Source organism: Phalacrocorax aristotelis, chromosome 1 (assembly GCF_949628215.1).
Source record: "Phalacrocorax aristotelis chromosome 1, bGulAri2.1, whole genome shotgun sequence".
Classification (NCBI taxonomy): Eukaryota; Metazoa; Chordata; class Aves; order Suliformes; family Phalacrocoracidae; genus Phalacrocorax; species Phalacrocorax aristotelis.
In genome coordinates, this window is record NC_134276.1 from 197,268,968 (window position 1) to 197,287,204 (window position 18,237).

An 18,237-nucleotide genomic window follows, 5' to 3' on the forward strand; every position below is an offset into this window, starting at 1 on the left:
TGCTGAAGAGCATTTCATGCTTTGTAGGGTCAGTATGTTTCTGTCCTATATAAAACCACAATGCTTTATTTGCTTTATGCAATGCTGTTATTATTGAGCCTTAACTGTCTCAAAATGGGACGTACAATTCTCATAAAAACAGACTTTCTTATGGATTTTCTGGCTCCTCATGCCTCTGGTATAAGCCTGACAGCTAAGATCTAATGCAGGACCACCTCCCTTCCTCCTGCTCTAGAGCAGGGTGCAACTGAGGAGCAGGTGTTCTGTTGATACCTGATGGGAAGACCTAGAGAAGATAAATAAGAGAGGCATTTTTATTAAAGAGCTTTTAAAAACTGTAAGGATGCTAACAACACACAGAAAACTTGGCTAATTAACTGTATGAATATTCCTAGGGTTACTGTTTGCCAATTACTACTAACATCAGGATGCAAAGGCTAACACCTAGGGAAATGGAAAAAGCCAGGAGAGCAAGAGACTTTATGTAAATGTCTTCCATGGTGTGAGAGATGCCAGCAACTGCTGAACAATTTCCTGTGAGCTGAGAGACTCTTCCCCGTTAACAAGGTTACACACACTTTTTCTAGGAACTGAAACAGAAGTGTTAGCAAAGCTGTGGGAGTTAGATGGAGAGGTAGGGAGCGAGGAGCAGCATGAGGCAGAGCTGGTGGGATGAGATGTGGAGTAAGAGCCAGGGAGGAAGCAGAAGCAGCAGCAGAGGCAGCTCGCACAGCGCCGAGAGCCGAGTGAGCCGCAGGTAGCAGCTACAGCAGTGAGGCAGCCAGCAGGAACATCATGAACAACAGGTTGGATCAGCTTAAATCAAACCCTGATGCCTAATGAGAGTTAAAGATGTTAATAAGTGAATGAAAATTACTTCAAGGGAGGAAAACCATCAGTCTCACAGTAGTCAGAGGAAAAAGCTGTAGGGTTTTAGGCTTCGAGCACTGCTTTTACCCTATTTGTTGGAGCTTTCCTTTGGAGTTTCTACTTTATTGGATTTTTTTTCCTTTAATAAAAATATTGCTTGTAAACAATTACAATCGTGTTTATAAATTGGGCAAATCAGTCATATGAGCACTAAAACATTTGCTGTATTTTCCCAGGTTTCTTGATATAGGTGATTTGTTAATACCCCCTTTATAATTCTTTTTCATTTTCATTAGTTATTTCATGTGTTTCGTACTGACGTCATAGTCCTTTCATCATCCACAATTTAAATTTAAATGGATTGCGTTTTCTCTTCTTTATATGACAGGACAGTCCCTGTAAAGAGATCTCCCTTTAAAATAAGCTCGGCAATTCAATCCTGGTTCTCTCTTTTACTCTTCCTCACTTCTGGAATGAATTCTAACTCATTTGAAACCTGCCAGTAAAACTATTTATGATATATTTAGTTACATTTCATATGACTGAGTTTTAACTGAGGTAATTTAAAATTCATTATTTAGCAGTACTCTGAAGTTGTGTAAATAGTCCATTGTAATTGATTTATTGATAAATATGTCTTCTTCAAGGAGGAATAGGGGTCAGTATATATCAGCCAAAAGCTATTAGGCTGAACTTCACTGCCTCCTTAGGGTGCAGTTTGACAAAATAGTTTCCAGTGAGTTCATAGGTTGTGTAGTGTATCTGTATCTAGAGGCAGGGAACATTAGCATCAGTGGAGTCTTTGAAAGTTACATTGGAGTGAGTGTAATAAAACCTGAAAATAAGTCAGCCATGCAGTGCTGGCAGATTACAAAATCTCTTACATTTTAGATGTCTGTGCTGCAGTCCTCTGAAGAGAAAGAGTGCATCAAGGCATGACGAGAATTTATTCTTTCATGAGGTTGGATAGCGACAGTGTCCTGCACGCTAATTCAGGAACGAAAGTGTTAAACACTTACTCTGTGTGTAGCAGTGCTTAGCAGTGAACCTTTACATCCAGTACAATTAATACTCCTTTGTGTTTCTTTGATCCTAGTCCTTTTGGTTTTAACTCCTCTGATACAGATGTCTAGATGAATCCAAATACATTTACAATAAATGTAATCTGCTTTGAAGGATATATCGTTCAGCTCTAAGAAGTACTAACAAGAACTGGTTTTTGTAATATAGTCTATCCATCACTTCTATGTTGAAAAATGCAGAAAATAGCCAATCCCCTGAAAATGAAAGTCTCTAAGGATATTTTTTCTCTGCATCTGTAAGTACATAAAGCAGGTAGATACAAAGCTACTGAGGGTTGATTTATGCTTTTAATCTAGCGTTCATACTGACATATGTTCACATGACTTAAAACTACTCAAGCTTACAGCAGTGACACTTCTCAGGACCTTTAAACAGCTCTGGAGAACCTTGCTTGATCTTCAGAAGCTCATGGGAGCCTAGAGATCACCTAGGTTGCACAAGCAGTAATCCTGTTTAAAGAAAACATATACTGCCTGACATATAGTAAGGTCTTTCAAACAGGCAAAATCAATGTGGGAAAATTTTAAGAACTGAAAAGGAATGGCAGAAACATACTATTTTAACTGAAAGTCTGGGATTACACTGGAAGACTAAATTGTTCTGGTTTACTGGGAATCATAAAACCAAGCTATGATGGTCCCTCCCATAAAAGGTGTGAACACATACTGTTAGGAAGTCGGAGTGGTAAACAGCCAAGTTCATTTCATAACAAAAAATCTCCAAGTATAGGTTTGGCCATCCTTATTTTTACAGTCAAATTCTTGTTATGGGCAAAAAGCAAATAGACCTCTCTTCAAAGCCAAGAGACCATTCTTACTGCAAATGAAATTTAAACATGTAATCAAAGAAATACTGCTCAGATCTATTTGTTGCAGAAAAAGAAAGAAGGAAGAAAAAAGATAAGAAGAAAGTCAGAAGAAGGAAGAAGGAAGAGGAAAGAAGGAAGAGGGAAGAAGGAAGATGAGAGGACGAAGGTGAAAAATCTGACTAAATACCAGTGAAATTTATTGTATGTGGTCTCATCAGCACCTATCCCTTTCTGGCTCACCCTTTCACTGTCCTTCAGGGTCCAAAGGTTCAGTTTCTGGTGATGAGGGTAAGAGTGAGTCATCTGTACCAGGCTCCTTACAGGGTGGAAGATTATGGTGCTGGTGGTGATAAGGTGGTTCTTCCTATTTCTAGGGTCCACATGGGACTATTATTTATGCTACATTTTTAGACTTTTGCTCTGTCTTCACTGCCTGCAGCTCCGTGTTATATCCACATTAATTTCCTGTACACCGTGTCTCACGTTCCTGCTTTTGGAGCCCCCTGCTCTCAGGCCAGACTGCTGCTCCTTTGCAATGTATCTTGTCATACAGAAATATGTGCATTGTTGAAGTCATACTCAGAGTAACTACCTGCTACTGCTCTCCTTTTAAGAATTATATTAAAACACACAAAGAGCGCAGTGCATGTAAAACTTGGTAGGCAGAAATTACCCCCTGGGCACTGGAAAAAATTGCTGTTATGGCTCAACAAAGTAAAAGAAAGCGGGCCAAAACAAGTTCATACATAGCAAGCTGAATAACCTTCATGCTCAGGCTTTGCACAGTCAATTCAAAGCTTCTGGCCACTGACTAGCAACAACAGTAGTGTATACAGTGAACTACAGGGCTTCAATATCTTCTTCATTTTGGTGTCCTTCTACCCTGAAAATCCTCAATCTTCCTTCTTCAAGGATGTTGTGCTAATTCTTCCTAACTTCGTTGCTCAGAATTCTTCTCTTTGTGTTATCTCCATATTCTCCTGGCCTCTACTTTGGCAGAAAAACAAGAAACCATGTATTTTCCTGTTGTCAGACATAATAGGAACAGTATTTGGTAATATTAATGTCTTCTTGGGGAGGTTTCATTTAAAACTACAGAAATTAAAGACCTGTGGTGTACTTCTTATTGAGGTCAGCCAGTGACTTTGATCTCACTTAGAGCAGTAGAAAGCAAAGGCTATTCTGGGTGAGGATTAATTTTTTTCTACTGAAAAGATGAAATTGGAAATTACAGAAAAATCCTTAAAAAAAATCCACTGTCTTCAGCTGGAGAGAAAAGCCACATCAGACTTATCCTTGCCACATTTGGTGCATTGCCTGTAGCTGATCACTTATGTTCTAGAGATTTTACCCCCAATCTCTCATCCTACCTTTACCACCATTGCATCTGGCTGGAAAACAGGAACAGAATTCAGTCCTAACTAAAAAAAATGCCTAAATACTTCCAACGATGATGACTGCGTAATGATTGAGAAGAATGTCAAGTATTAATGTACTGCCTCTGATGCTGCAAGGTTATCCTGGGCTGCGATGCTTTTCTCAGCACTACTTCCAAGAATAGCATTTGAACCTTGATTGCAGGCTTGCTTTTCTGAAGTGTCGCCTGGCAACAAAATATGAACCCAGTGATTAGTTACTTCAACTTAAGCACATTTTGTGGCTGAATTTCCTCAAACTTCTCTGACTTGAGCATTTTCCGTTTGATTACAAGGACAGCAAAAGCTTAGTCACAATAAGCTATTTTAAAAGGTACTGACTTCAAAATGACTGTAATAAAGTACTGCTTTTGATGCATTCCTGCCATACATTTATATTTACATTATTAAAAATTAAGATTTATGTGGAGAGAGGTTTTATTTTTTATTCTTTTCCTCTAAAACTTTTACACATGGGGTGTCTGTTTGATTCTTCTGGCAGAAGAAGGAAAGCTCTAAGTTGTACATTTGAATAGAGGAATACAGCTGAATATTAAATCACTACACAGTTATAGGCAAGCCCAAAAAAGGTCATGTAGAAAATTAAATACTCCCTTTCTAGTTGTAGAGCAGGCATACATGATGTCTTTAGTGAATTAGGACATTATCTAGTCCTGTTGATGTATGCTTTTGTGGGGGTATAAGGACATATATATTCAGAGTGAAATGAAAAGTTCAGCAGGTGCCAGAGCTATTAAGCTTCATTTTCTCATGCTGTCTTTTATATCTTCTGTACCTGTGGCAATAACTTTTCCCACTCCTATATTTATAGCCCGTCACAATATGTATGGGACAGTTTAGGTAAATTCTTCTACTGTTTATACCAGTGTGACATTGGAGCTTTTCTTTTTAGAAACATCAATGAAAAAGAAAAAATAAAGAAAAATCCAAGTACTTATGGTTCAAATGGAATCAATACACAGAACATGCCTGGAAATAAGTAGTTCTGGTAGGGGAAGCTGTGGGAGTGAGGGCTGGGATCAAGTTGGATTCTGCCCTAACAGGCAGGGTGGGGTGGGAGCTGTACCAGGGTAAACATGCCTGCCTCTGAAACATTTGCTACAGCCATGCAGAGAAAGCTTATTCAGGTAGCAGCATGAAATTGCTTTCTTCCCTCTTCTACACTGCATTACTTTATTTCCCAGCATGGTTTTCAGGATCACTGCCTCAGCTGTTCCACCTGCTTAACCCAAATGGGTAGCCAGGTACTCATCTAGCCACTCAAAGCATCTAAGCCACTTGCCTGGGGAGCAATACATGCAGATGGGTCAGCAACTCAAAATCATCAAATCATTTAGGTTAGAAAAGACCTTTAAGAACATCGAATCCAACAGTAAATCTAACACTGCCAAGCCCACCACTAAACCATGCCCTTCAGAACCACATCTACACATCTTTTAAATTCCTCTGGGGATGGTGACTCAACCATTTCCCTGGGCAGCCTGTTCCAGTGCTTGATAATCCTTTCAGTAATTAAATTTTTATTATTATCCAATCTAAACCTCTCCTGGTTCAGCTTGAGGCCATTTCCTCTCATCCTAACTTGATAGGCTTTTGAAGAAAAGGACAAAGCAATGCATAAGTATCTGGTGCAACTGAAAACATGTGATAGAGCAGGCAACTGATACTAGTGACAGCAGTCATGAAAAAGAAAATGTCATAGATGTTTAATGGCAACGGCTTGTGAAGGGCACAGCCTTAGCTTTCAGCAAGTGAAGAATAAATGTCACATTTGACTGAATCTTCCCCATCTCATACAGGCTTTCCCTCTGTTATTATCATGTGTGAGCAGAATTTGGCACAGTAAAAATGGCATCCTCCTCCTGTCAAGTGGTTTTGCTCCTACAATGCCTGTGAATAGGCACCATCCTGGATGATTCAGAGTGGAGCCTCCTCCAGATAGGCATCAGTTGTGCTGCTTTGAATCAGATATGGTATGATTTTTACTTACTGCTGTAAATTGGCTTTGTTTGTATATCTATGTGTCAGTTTTGCCTACATACCAAAATGTTATCTGCCTCCAGTTCCTTCAGAAAAGGAAGATGCATATTCTCAACAGGTAAGGACTATTTATCCAGGGAGCACTCTGGTCAGGGTCTATTTCAAAGGCACCTCTCTCTACTGGAGCTGTTGTAAATCTGTATCTTTCAAGGTTATATGGATGTGGATGACTTCACAGTGCCAGAGCTGCTTAACACACATTACTGAAAGAAAGTTTGTAGAGGATTTTTAGATGCTTCATGTTTGCTAAGGTGGTGGTAGGAGGGACAGGACACAGGAAGAAATACCTTTTCTGGTGTGGTCACAAGTGGAAGACTTGTGGTTTCATAGTCTTCTTACGCCTTTTTCATCCATCTCACAGCCCTCTGAACAGTCCAGTTACAATCTGAACCATGATCTCCACCAGTATAGAAGGCCCAGTCTCCAATATTAGAAGCATTTTTCTCAGCATTTTTCTAAACATTTAGAAAAGAGAAAAATATTTATTTACGTTGTGCATTTGTGTATATCTGTTGGTCAGTCTGGGTGTTCAGGGCTGCCAGTAAAGGCCCAGCAATCAGTCTGAAACTGTCTTCTTGTATTGTCACACTTAGAAGACAGAATGGGAATACTTTTCATGTTGGCTGTATCATAGCTTCACAAGGTGTGAAGAGGAGATGAAATGTCAAGGGCAACCACATGCTGCATTTCTGTAATTATTTTATTATAATTTCCGATTTATAGCAGATGGCTGTGAAGAAATTATTAGAAATAACAGTATGTATGCATGTTTGTGAGTGAGAGAAAGAAGGAAAAATATTACTTATTAGTAATACAGTGCTGCCTTCTGCTTTTAAGTACTAGAAATACTGAAGTGATTGGCATGCCTGGCAACACCTTCCTTAACCCATGTTTTCTTAAAAGAAGCTGTAGAAGTTATAAAGATGATGTTAGGAGCATCATAAAACAAAATCAAATCAATCTTTAGAATACACAGAATACATTTAGAGGGAGCCATAGAGGAAAATGATTTATCAGAAAACATCACCAGACATACAGGACCATTTGTTAAAGATCACGATGTATGTGAATATTATCTCTTTATAGGCCTGAGAGGGCTCAAAGGGCACATAAGGCATAAATTCAAGCTAGGAAAAATGATAAACTTTTAGTTTGAAGGGGAAAAAATTACTTTTTTGCTGGTTTCATGAAAAAAATGTGAAGAGAGGAACCTCCACAATAAGCTGGAGATCACAGTATTTTTTTTTCTTTACTCACTTTGATTCATGGGAAGAAGATACAGTGCATCCTGTTGTCACGGTATTTATGTTGTAAAGCATCAGCATGATTTTATACCAAAAACATTGCAATAGAGCTGGACCCTGCTTCTGTTTCCTACAGCTGTTTCCCAGTCTTAGATTTACCTCTCCCTTAAGCTCTGTTTTCTGTGTCTTCACTTCCTCATCTCACCCAGTGATTTCCTGCCACTCCATATTACTCCCACCCACCCTCCAAAGATTAATTTCTATGAAGCCATCATTAGCTCTGTTTCCGGCCCCAGTTTAAGGCTCAATCAACCCACTGTAATTCAGTCTCCCTGTCTCCATCTGCTATTCTTCCTTTCCATCATTATTGCTCCTGTGAATATATTCCTTGCTCTGATTTTTTATCTCCTGTACAGATATTAAGTGCTTTCCACAGTGTTAGTCTTGGCATAGCTTAGTCCTGTACTTCAGTCTGCTGCATCACCTCTTACGGAGGTAGGGTGCTCCCAGCATGGAACTAGGAACTCAGGAGAATCTCTTGTTTACTGTTAAAAAGAATACATTACATAGGATTTTCCAAGGCTTGCACTTTGGCTTTTCATGGGGACAACAGAAAGTACCCTCTTCAAGTATGGTTCATTCTAATACAGCAAGCTCTTGCTTTGAAGCACTAAGATGCTGAGAGCGCTAGATTTTCTCAGGGGGGAAAAAAAAGAAACCAGAAAATTTTGGCCATACATTACATTTTCCCTTTACTTTGTTTTTGGAATTTTTGAAACATTCCAGAAGCATTTAGAAAGTAATGCTTAGCATGATACAGATTTCCTGGATGAGAAGATTGTGGTCCAGACTATAAATGTTTGCTTAAGTTCTAAACTCAGAAAAAAAGCCTTTCACTGGGATGTGCCAATGATAACAGCTCAGTCTACAATCTAAACATCTTTTATGAGACCTGTTAGACTTAAAGCAGACATTTAATATCTTTGTATCAGGTGTAAGTGGCAAGATCTTTGTAGCCGGGGAGGGGGTGGGGTCTGTAGATTTGGCTTCTGTGAGACGAGATCAGGAGCTGCCCCATGCTGGACAGAGCCAGTTCCAGCCAGCTACAAAACAGACCCACTGCTATCTAAAACTGAACCCATCAATGACACTGGTGATGAATCTGTGATAATGTATTTAAGAAAGGGTAAAAAATGATGTGCAGAAGCTGTGAGAGAGGAGTGAGAAAATGAGAAACAACCCTGCAGAGACCAAGGCCAGAGAAGAAGGAGGGAGAGGAGGTGCTCCATATGTCAGAGCAATAGAGATTCCCCAGAAGACCATGGTGAAGACCATGGTGAGGCAGGCTGTCCTCCTGCAACCCAATGGACGACCACATTGGAGAAGATATCCACCTGCAGACCATGGAGGACCCCATGCTGCAGCAGGTGGAGATGCCTTGAAGGAAGCTGCAGCCTGTGGAGAGCCCACAGTAGAGCAGGCTCCTGGCAGGAGCTGCAGCATGTGGAGAGGAGCCCATTCAGGAGCAGGTTTTCTGGCAGGAATGGCTTACAGGGGACCCATGCTGGAGCAGACCATTCCTGAAGGACTGTACCCCATGGAAAGGATCCATGCTGGAGCAGGTCTTGAAGAACTGTGGTCCATAGGAAGGACCAATGCTGGAGAAGTTTGTGAAGGACTATATCCCATGGGAGGGAACCCATGCTGGAGCAGAGGAAGAACATGAGGAGGAAGGAGCAGCAGAGATGTACTGTTATGAACTGACTGCAACCCCCATTCCCCATCCCCCTGCGCTGCTCAGCGGGAGTAGGTAGAAGAGTCAGGAGTGAAGTTGAGCCTCAGAAGAAGCCAAGGTAGGGAGAAGGTGGTTCTAGTTTTGTTATGATTTCTCACTATCCTACTCTATTATTAATTTGCAAAACATTAAATTAATATGCCCATGTTGAATTTGTTTTGCCCATCATGGTAACTGGTGAGTGGTCTCCCTGTCCTTGTCTTGACCCATGAGCTTTTCCACTGTATTTTCTCCCCTGTCCTGTTGAGTAGGGTGAGTGAGAGAGTGGCTTGGTGGACACTTGGCAGCCAGCCAATGTCAGTCCAACACAATCTTTATGAAGCCAGTGTTGTTGGTATTGATTCATTCATGACATTGATTTTTTAAGTCATGTTTCTCTTAGGGAGACTATTACTCTCTGGCCCCAGCTTGGACCTGAGTTTCATGCATATGATTTAGGAATACTGAGAAAGGCATTTTATATTTCCTAATAAAAAATTTGTGAAATAAATAGAAACACATTCGTCTTCAGCAGTTTTTTCTCACAGTCTCCAAGTATGAACAAAAATAAGCAGCTGTAGCCTAGCAATGGTAATAATCTCTTCCTTTTCTATGCTTTCTCTAGATTTTTTTTTTTAATTTTATGTTTCTACATATGTATCATATCACAGAATCACAGCATCACAGAATCACAGAATGGTAGGGGTTGGAAGGGACCTCTGGAGATCATCTCATCCAACCCCACTGCTTGAGCAGGCACACCTAGAGCAGGGGGCACAGGAACGTGTCCAAGTGGGTTTTGAATGTTTCCAGGGAAGGAGATTCCACAACCTCTCTGGGCAGCCTGTTCTAGTGTATATTCATATGTACATTCATCAGAATTGTTTCTTTAACCTGACCTCTAAACATTTTGAATGGAAGAAACCAAAAGCAAACTTACATATGTAGACTCTATGGTGTATACCTGCATGTATGCAATATTTGATAATGCTGATAATTTTCATTAACAGCATGGGAGGAGCATGAAGGTTTGTAGAATGATGATAATAATGTGAAGCAGCTCAGGAAATTGTACTAACAATATTTGTGTTTTGATATAATAGATTATCTGAATCTTGATGTTTAAATCAATGCTCTTCATTTTAAGGACACTTTTTTCCTACTGAGGGTGTGATTAAGTTCCTACTGATGTCAGTAGAAGGACTTGGCTTAAAATAAGCATGTAACTCACATTATCATTATTGTATAGTAATTACATGCATCATCAAAAGCAGAATGTGCCCCTAGGTGAGTTCTAATGTAAACTGTAGTGTGTACTGTACACACATTCTCTAGCTCATTTTAAAACCTGGGAATTTTTTTTTAATGGGAAAATTGTAGGTTTGGGAATGCATTGTATATTGGGAATGATTATTACTTTCTATAAGTGTGAATTTCATTGTACTGCAAAAACTTGTGAATGTCCCTCCGTACCTTTATACCACGGTTTAACAGTGTGGAGTTCTTGATAAAAGGCTAAAGTGAGCTCAGTTTTTCCAGCTGAATGCCAGGTGTGTGCAATCTGTGGATCCCACCTCAGCTCAAAGGTTTAGGTGGTACTCTGGGTGTATCTAGCATTCAGGTTGACTTTTGTCTCCATGAATCTGCCTAGCTTCTGATTAATTAGATGTATTACATCAGGGCAATTAAGTTTTCCTTACCAAGATGCTTTGAATCTCCATTCAATATTGAGTTAATGCTTGGATACGATCTTAATTTTTTACATCTCTCACTGATGTATTTTTTTTTGTTTCACAATATTTAATGAAGTTACTGCTTTCTGACCTCTCCAATGTTATTTTCATATAATACATAAACCCTTTGCTTTCCTGTACCAGTGTCAGAAATTACATCACCTGAGTATTTTAGATAACTGCTGGGTTTACATGATACTTTCTGTCTTGTTCTTTTCCTCCTGTAATAGCCTTCCAGCAATCCAAAATTTTTGGATATGAACCTCTGACTTACATGAGTTCCCAGGGAAATAAATGCATAGGAGACAAAAAAAATATATATATATTTATGAATATGTCAATTATGTTCATATTTCTCAAGTGTCCCTCCAAATTAGCAAAACCCAGTTTAGCTGACTGACACCCTTCCCACAGGTGATGTGTAGAGAGACTAAAAAGTGACTGTGTTATATATAGCCCTATATCACAGTGTTCAAAGTAATAAGATGTCCCACATGTTTTCAGCCCTTTTACTGATATTTCTAAGTGCCATTCCAGGTCAGCTCTCTCTCCATTGATTGAAAAGGATCAAGCAAAGGAACCTAGATAAATAACAGGAAAAAGATATAGGAAAGCTGTGTCTTAGCAAAGAACAGTTCCGGTTAAAGAAGTGAAGCAATTGACCTGTATCTTCAGACGTGTTAATAAGGATCTCAGCATTAGTAACAGTTAAGCGCTATGGTTGTCCTCTAAATCACTTCCCAATGGCCAGTCAACCCAACAACTGCTCATGTGACACCACAGATGTACCCAGCCAAAATCCCCACCTGGGTTGGTTTGGAAACTGATTTTAACCTGTATTATTGAATTGTCTACTAGCCCTCTATAAAGCGCTTCTGTGGCAGCTGTTTTACTAAACATACATAAGTAAATATAGATTGACCCTTCGATGTGAACCTCAGCTTCCCACTTAAGTGGGGTCTAACTTACAGCTGTATTCAACATTGTATATATTGACTACATACAGCTAAATTACAGTTGTGTATTACATGTTGTAAGTAATGACCATTACAGGACTTAATACAATATATCTCCTATAAAATCTGAAAGGTTTCAAAAAGAAAGAAGAAAAACCAGAGCAAATTAAAAGTTTCACTTGTACTCGGAATCATTTTATGATACAAACCAGAACGAAACATTTTTTCAAAGTAATCAGCTAGATTAAACTCTGATATTGATAGTTCAAAGTCGCTTCAGATAAAACTAGGATAAATTAAGCCGAATGTGCCCTGGTAAATGTTCAGAATCTCTGGAACACAATTTTGAAATAAGTGTTTAGTGTGAATAGAAATTTTGCCCTCCACAGGGAGGATATAAGCTCAACTTTAAATATGTGTCTATTCAGTACCACGTTGTGTAACTACTGCTAGTCCTAGTGTTATATTTTGCCTGTTTTGTAGCAAATTGCTTAGAGGCTCCTTAATAAAATTCATTTGGAAAAAATTTTGAGAGCAGAAGAATAGTGGGTTACACTGTCAAACTCTGAAATACAAAATATGGCATACAGGTGGTGACATAATTTTCTTTAGCTACAGTGCATAATTTTTCAGCTAATGAACTACTTAATCTATTTTGTAAAACCAAACAGCGTGTAGTAAAACATAAAAAATAACCTTAACAATATATTTAAATTTTTTTAATACAAAAAGCAAAGCCAGGAGAACACATATGCTTACTTTTCTTATTTCATTTAAATTTCTGTAAATGTATTCAGATATATGGATTTAATTTATGATTCTGTGAATCCCACACAGGAGACTATGTTTTTAAGGAACCATTTATAATGCATGAGTTACCTCAAAATGCTTCTGAATTCAACAACATTCTTTTGGAAGATATATTGTTGCATTCTCCTTACTAGAACTTTGTGTCTGCAAAATTCCCTTCAGTAGTTTTACTGCTCTGCTACTTTTGGAAGGTGAGAGAGAAAAATTACTATATTTTGAGTGACTAATTGCATAATCACATATCTGCAAAAAATCAAAATTAGTACAGCCTATTGAACAACTAACTAAATGAAATGTCCTGGATTGAATTTAATTTAAATAAGTAAGATCACATTTTAATAAACTAATCTATAGATGGAATTTTTCCCATTTAACTTGTAGCCATCTAAAATTAGATACCTAGTCCAAATCAGCTGTCTAAACTCCTTTTATATTCCATAAAGGGGTAGACACCTCCAGAGATAGCGAGGATAAATCTGCCTTTGGAAACAGTTATCTTCCTTCGCTTACTATGTAGAAGAAGCCTAAATTTAGAGTAGACATCCAACTTTTAGATTATTAAAACTAGATTAATTGAGTCCCATTACAAGCTTTCAAAGGGGGCTACTTATAGGCTGAGGTAAGAGTCAATGTAGGAAGGTAATTACAGTCCCCCTTCTTGTTAAACCCCATACCTTTCACAACTGATGGACAATTAGGTGGATGAATCTCTTGTATTGCAAGATCAGAACTGTTGATTAGCAGTAATGTAATTCATGGAGACCATAGTTCTTTCATAAATGAATTCTGTAAGAACTTTACGTAACAATTAATTAACTGGTAAAATGATCAGTACTGTGAGCTCATTATCTAAAACCCATTGTGTATGAAAAACAAATGAGTGAAATGGCCATTTGTTGTGAAACCCATCAAAGTATCTTGCAGCAAAATAACCAAAGGGAAGTCACAAAGCCCATTTAAAAACTAATGAGAACAGAGCACACAAAATAGCAACCAGGACTTCTTTTCTCATTTTCATTCTCTTATGCTGAAAAAAGTTTGGGATGAAAGAGTCTGTCACTAAAGCAAAATTGTGAGTAGAAAAATGACATCAGGGAATTGTGGAGGTGGAGAGTAGGAACACAGCAGAGGCAGAACAATAAAATAAGCAGGTAAAATATTAGTTAACCGGAAGAAAGGCAACAAAATGATTCTTTAAAAAGACAAACAGAATTCAAGTGTATTGAGAATTATATTAACAATTATAAGTTAAATTTTCATGCATGTTGTATCACTAATTTTTATGATACAGAGACAGGGACTGCAGCTGAATCTCTGAGCTATTCCATGTTTTGTGGACTTATTGAAATTGGACTTCTCATCAATTTAATGAAGGTAGAGGATGAGAAAGGTAGTTTCTTGAAAATTATTAACTCTTCTTTTCTAACAAAACTGAACAATGGATATCACGTGACAAAAAGCAAAACTTGGAAAGAGTACAAATTTATTTTGTATATTTGGATCCTGCAGGATTTTCCTGTTTGTATCCTGTAGAAGCTTACAAAATAATCGCTAAAAAGTTTGCTTTAGCCAATTTGCAAAACAAATACATTTCAGTTTGTACACTATAATGTTTTTGTAATAAGTGTTATTTTAAAAGACCAAGTTTTGAAGCATACATACAATTCAGTATGGTTAGGACTAAGCAGAATTTGATTTGCTTCTGGTTTTGAAATGGAATATATGCTGTTATACAGTACAATATCACATCAATTGCACCTCTCTACTGGGCTGCCCTTCTCTTTTATATCAAGAACAAATACTTGTTTTCACTGTCAAGGATATGTGTGGCTGACCAGATCTCTGCATATTAGATCTTATTAATTGCTGAAATTTTTACTTTAATTTTTGACGAATCAATTATGTCAGATTTCATCTTTCGGTTACTGAATTCTGAAAGAACTATCATGCTTCTTTCTGTGCAGCCTCATGTGGGCATGTGCTTCCCATAAATATCTGTCAACTAATATATCATGGAGATCCAACATACTTCTTGTTTCTTTTATGGCTAAAAAAGAGTCTTTAGAGTAATTAAGCTGTTGTAGAACTAAAAACACTGCCTACTAGGCTTTCCGCTGTTGCCTTTATTTTTGTACATGCCTCCATTCTTTGGATGCAGCTGTCTCTCTTCCTCCATGTAAACTCTTTGGGAAGAAAGTTGACTTTATTTCTCTTTGCAGAGAATCTAAGAGAGTAGGTGTTAGTAGGTACTATCCATCTGATTGATCCAAGACAGCAAGGTAATAGCAATGCATGAAGAAATTGTTATTCAGCTTCTTCATAGTGTGGTGCTAATTTCTTAACACTAGTATTGCTATGGGAATATTACAGTATTTCACATTAGATGAGGCACAAAAAGCGTAATTGTGCTAGGGCAAATCAAAGGTTCACCTAGCCCAACAGTCTTCAACAATGAGCAGAAGCAGATAGTTAAGGGAAGGGCAGAACAGAAGTTTTATAAACTACAGTTATTCTGAGTACTCTCCCAGAGGCTGTTATTCGAGGCTCAGGAAGTCCCTTAATGAGCTGCTGTTCCTAGGTATCTAAGAATCCTCCAAAGTTTTCTATTGAATGAACTTGACTGGTGTCCACTTGAGAGCACGTAAACTTTTAGTGTCACAAACCCTTTGACAAGGCATTCCACAGCTTAGTTAAGTGAAATTATTACTGTTAGTCTGAGATCAGTCCTATTTGATGTAATTAATTGGTAGAATTAAAATTAGATGTTTCTCATTGTAATACACAGCTGTCAAAGTGCTGGATGGTGTGTTTATTCACATACTTGCAGCTTGGCACATATTTCTGTTCCCTTTGATATGCCACCCTGTACACAACATATCACATCAAGATTCCCTCTCTGTCCTTGGCACTTGCATTGCTGCTTTCAAAGCAAAATAAAAAATACAACTGACAGCATTCCACAGCTGTAATGGCTTAGCTGTAAACAGCTTTGTGGTACCTAGAATATGAAAGAAGCAACAGAAAAAGTTTGTTCCATTCCCAGAGTAGTTCCTAACAGGATCTCACAAGATCCATAATTTTGATGGAAATGCTAATTATGATCAATCATAGCGGCAGCTAAATGCAGTCTCTAAGGTTATCCATTGACATTTTTCCACCATTCTTTCATATCCTAATGACATCATAACAATTATATTAAAGGATTTACTCTCTTCCTGGTATGGCTGTTTTGGTATCATTAAACACAATGGAAGTTTTGGATGCATACAAGTGGTAGATAAACCCACTCTGTCACAGAAAATCCACAAAAATATATAATTAGCCACTAAACATGATGCCAACATTTCATGTTCAAATTGCCTTCAAGGTTCCAAGTATTTCTTTCTAAGGAAAATTTCATGAGAATAGGGAATGGGACTTTCCAATGTTCAATTTCCCCCTTGTGTTCCTGAAAGGCACAATTTGCCCCTTTCTTTTAAAACTGACCAAGGATTCAGACCACAGACATAAATCAAAATCATTTACAGAGGCTCACAAAGATGTTCAGCTTTGCCAGAGTTCTTGACATAAGAATTGCATAGCAGTCAAGAGGGTCCTTGTTCATACAGCCTTCAATGAGCATGGATCAGCTTTGAGGAAAATATAACTTTCTTCTGCCAAGTTACTCTGAAACTAGTGGATGATCTTAACATATCCCACATAACACCACTCCTAGTGGCTGCCTTTACAAAAGAGGTTCTTCTTTCAACATGGCCTTTGGGTGGAGAAAATTGGCTCTCTGAACTTTAGCAAATGGAAGAGTTGTGGTAGCAGAGGTGGATGACTCCTCCTTTCTCTATGTAGATATGGATGTGGGTAGATGTGAAAGGCATGAGTAGGCCCTCGGTCTGTAGGTGTCCAGATCATTATCTTCTCTTTGGCATTGCTAAGTCTATTTAAATAAGCTGAAAAATGTGTGTCAGTGGGAGTTTTTCCTTCACTCCTCTTGCTCATGAAGCAAGAAGAATTCCTGACGTAACTACGTACTCTCCCACGTGCACTGACATCCACCCACTCACAGCAGATATTTAACTGAAAAGAAGGGAACAAGCACAACAAAAAATAGAAAGCAGTCCTCCACAAAGAAGAGAAATATTGCATACCTGAAAAGAGAGAGCACAAGTACTTTGACTGAAATATCTTCTGATATTCAGTAAGCCCTTGTATGTCTTTTTTTCAGATAGGGATGAATCTCATCCATGCACCAGGATAACCCTTTAAAACACAGTAATTAAATTGTGATCATACACCCATATCCAGTCTGCCTACACCCTTCCTATCCCCATCCTACCCTTCTTGTTGTCAACTTGCACTCCATTTACACTTACCACCACTGTGAGCAATTATTGGCAAAGATACAGTTCTTTTTGTTGCTGGAAGAGAAACTGCTGGTATTTCTAGGATTTTGAGGCCAGAAGACAAGGTACCCACAATTAGAAAAGAAGTTGTTTTGCAGTCATTTACTGTTCTCCGTGTAGGACTGTGTAAGATTAGCTAGTAGGCACAGATACCTAACACTTTGAACTAAAGGAATCAAAATGTGAAATGAAGACCAAATGAATGGAAAAGCCAACAAATATGTATCTTTCACTTATTAAAATAACTCTTATGAATACCTAAACAAGACTTTTTTTCTCCTTTATTTACATCTCAAAGTATTATTTAGAGTATGCAAATGTGCTGTGTTCCACAAATCGAACCTGGCAACTCATAATCACATCCTGCTGTATATGATTTGATATTCATAGACAATCACTGTCACTGAAAAAAGTGTGTGTGTGGGAGAAGTGTCTATCATTCTGCTATACAAATTAATCAATTAAAAAGTATGCATGAGGGTGCCATGAATAGAAGTGAGTATCAGCAGATTTTCCCTAAGGAAGATAGATAATTCGTTTTCCATGTCTTTCTCCCTGTGTCCGACTTGGACTCTCTCTTCAACGTGTGTCTTAAACCTGCATTTTTTTAGTTTTCCTGCCCCTCCCTTTTTCTAAAACAGTGTATTTAAGCATGAAAAGATATACCAAAGGCAGACTATTTTAGAACACCTTCCCTTCCTCAGATTATACTATCCAGGTTTGACAGTCATGTGTTTCTAATGAGGCTAAGGTAGTGTTGCAAAAATTTAAAATTTCTTGGTTTTGAGCTTTTCTGAGGTAGGTAGCCTTCTATTAAATTGTCATAAAGATCTGTTATCCATTCAGAAATAATTACCTGTTGTTCCTTTTTAAGCCTAATTAACAAGGTCATTATATTACCAATTATTTTTTTCTTAACCTTTCTATCTGGGAGCTTGCTGGCTGCATTATGTAAACAAAATCATTACGAAAAGGGTAGTTTAACCTGCATTACATGATTTTTGAAACACAGAACTTTTACTGAACTTCAAATCTTTTCTCATAATTCTGCTTATTTCTTAATGTTTTAATTCCAGGGCTGGAAGT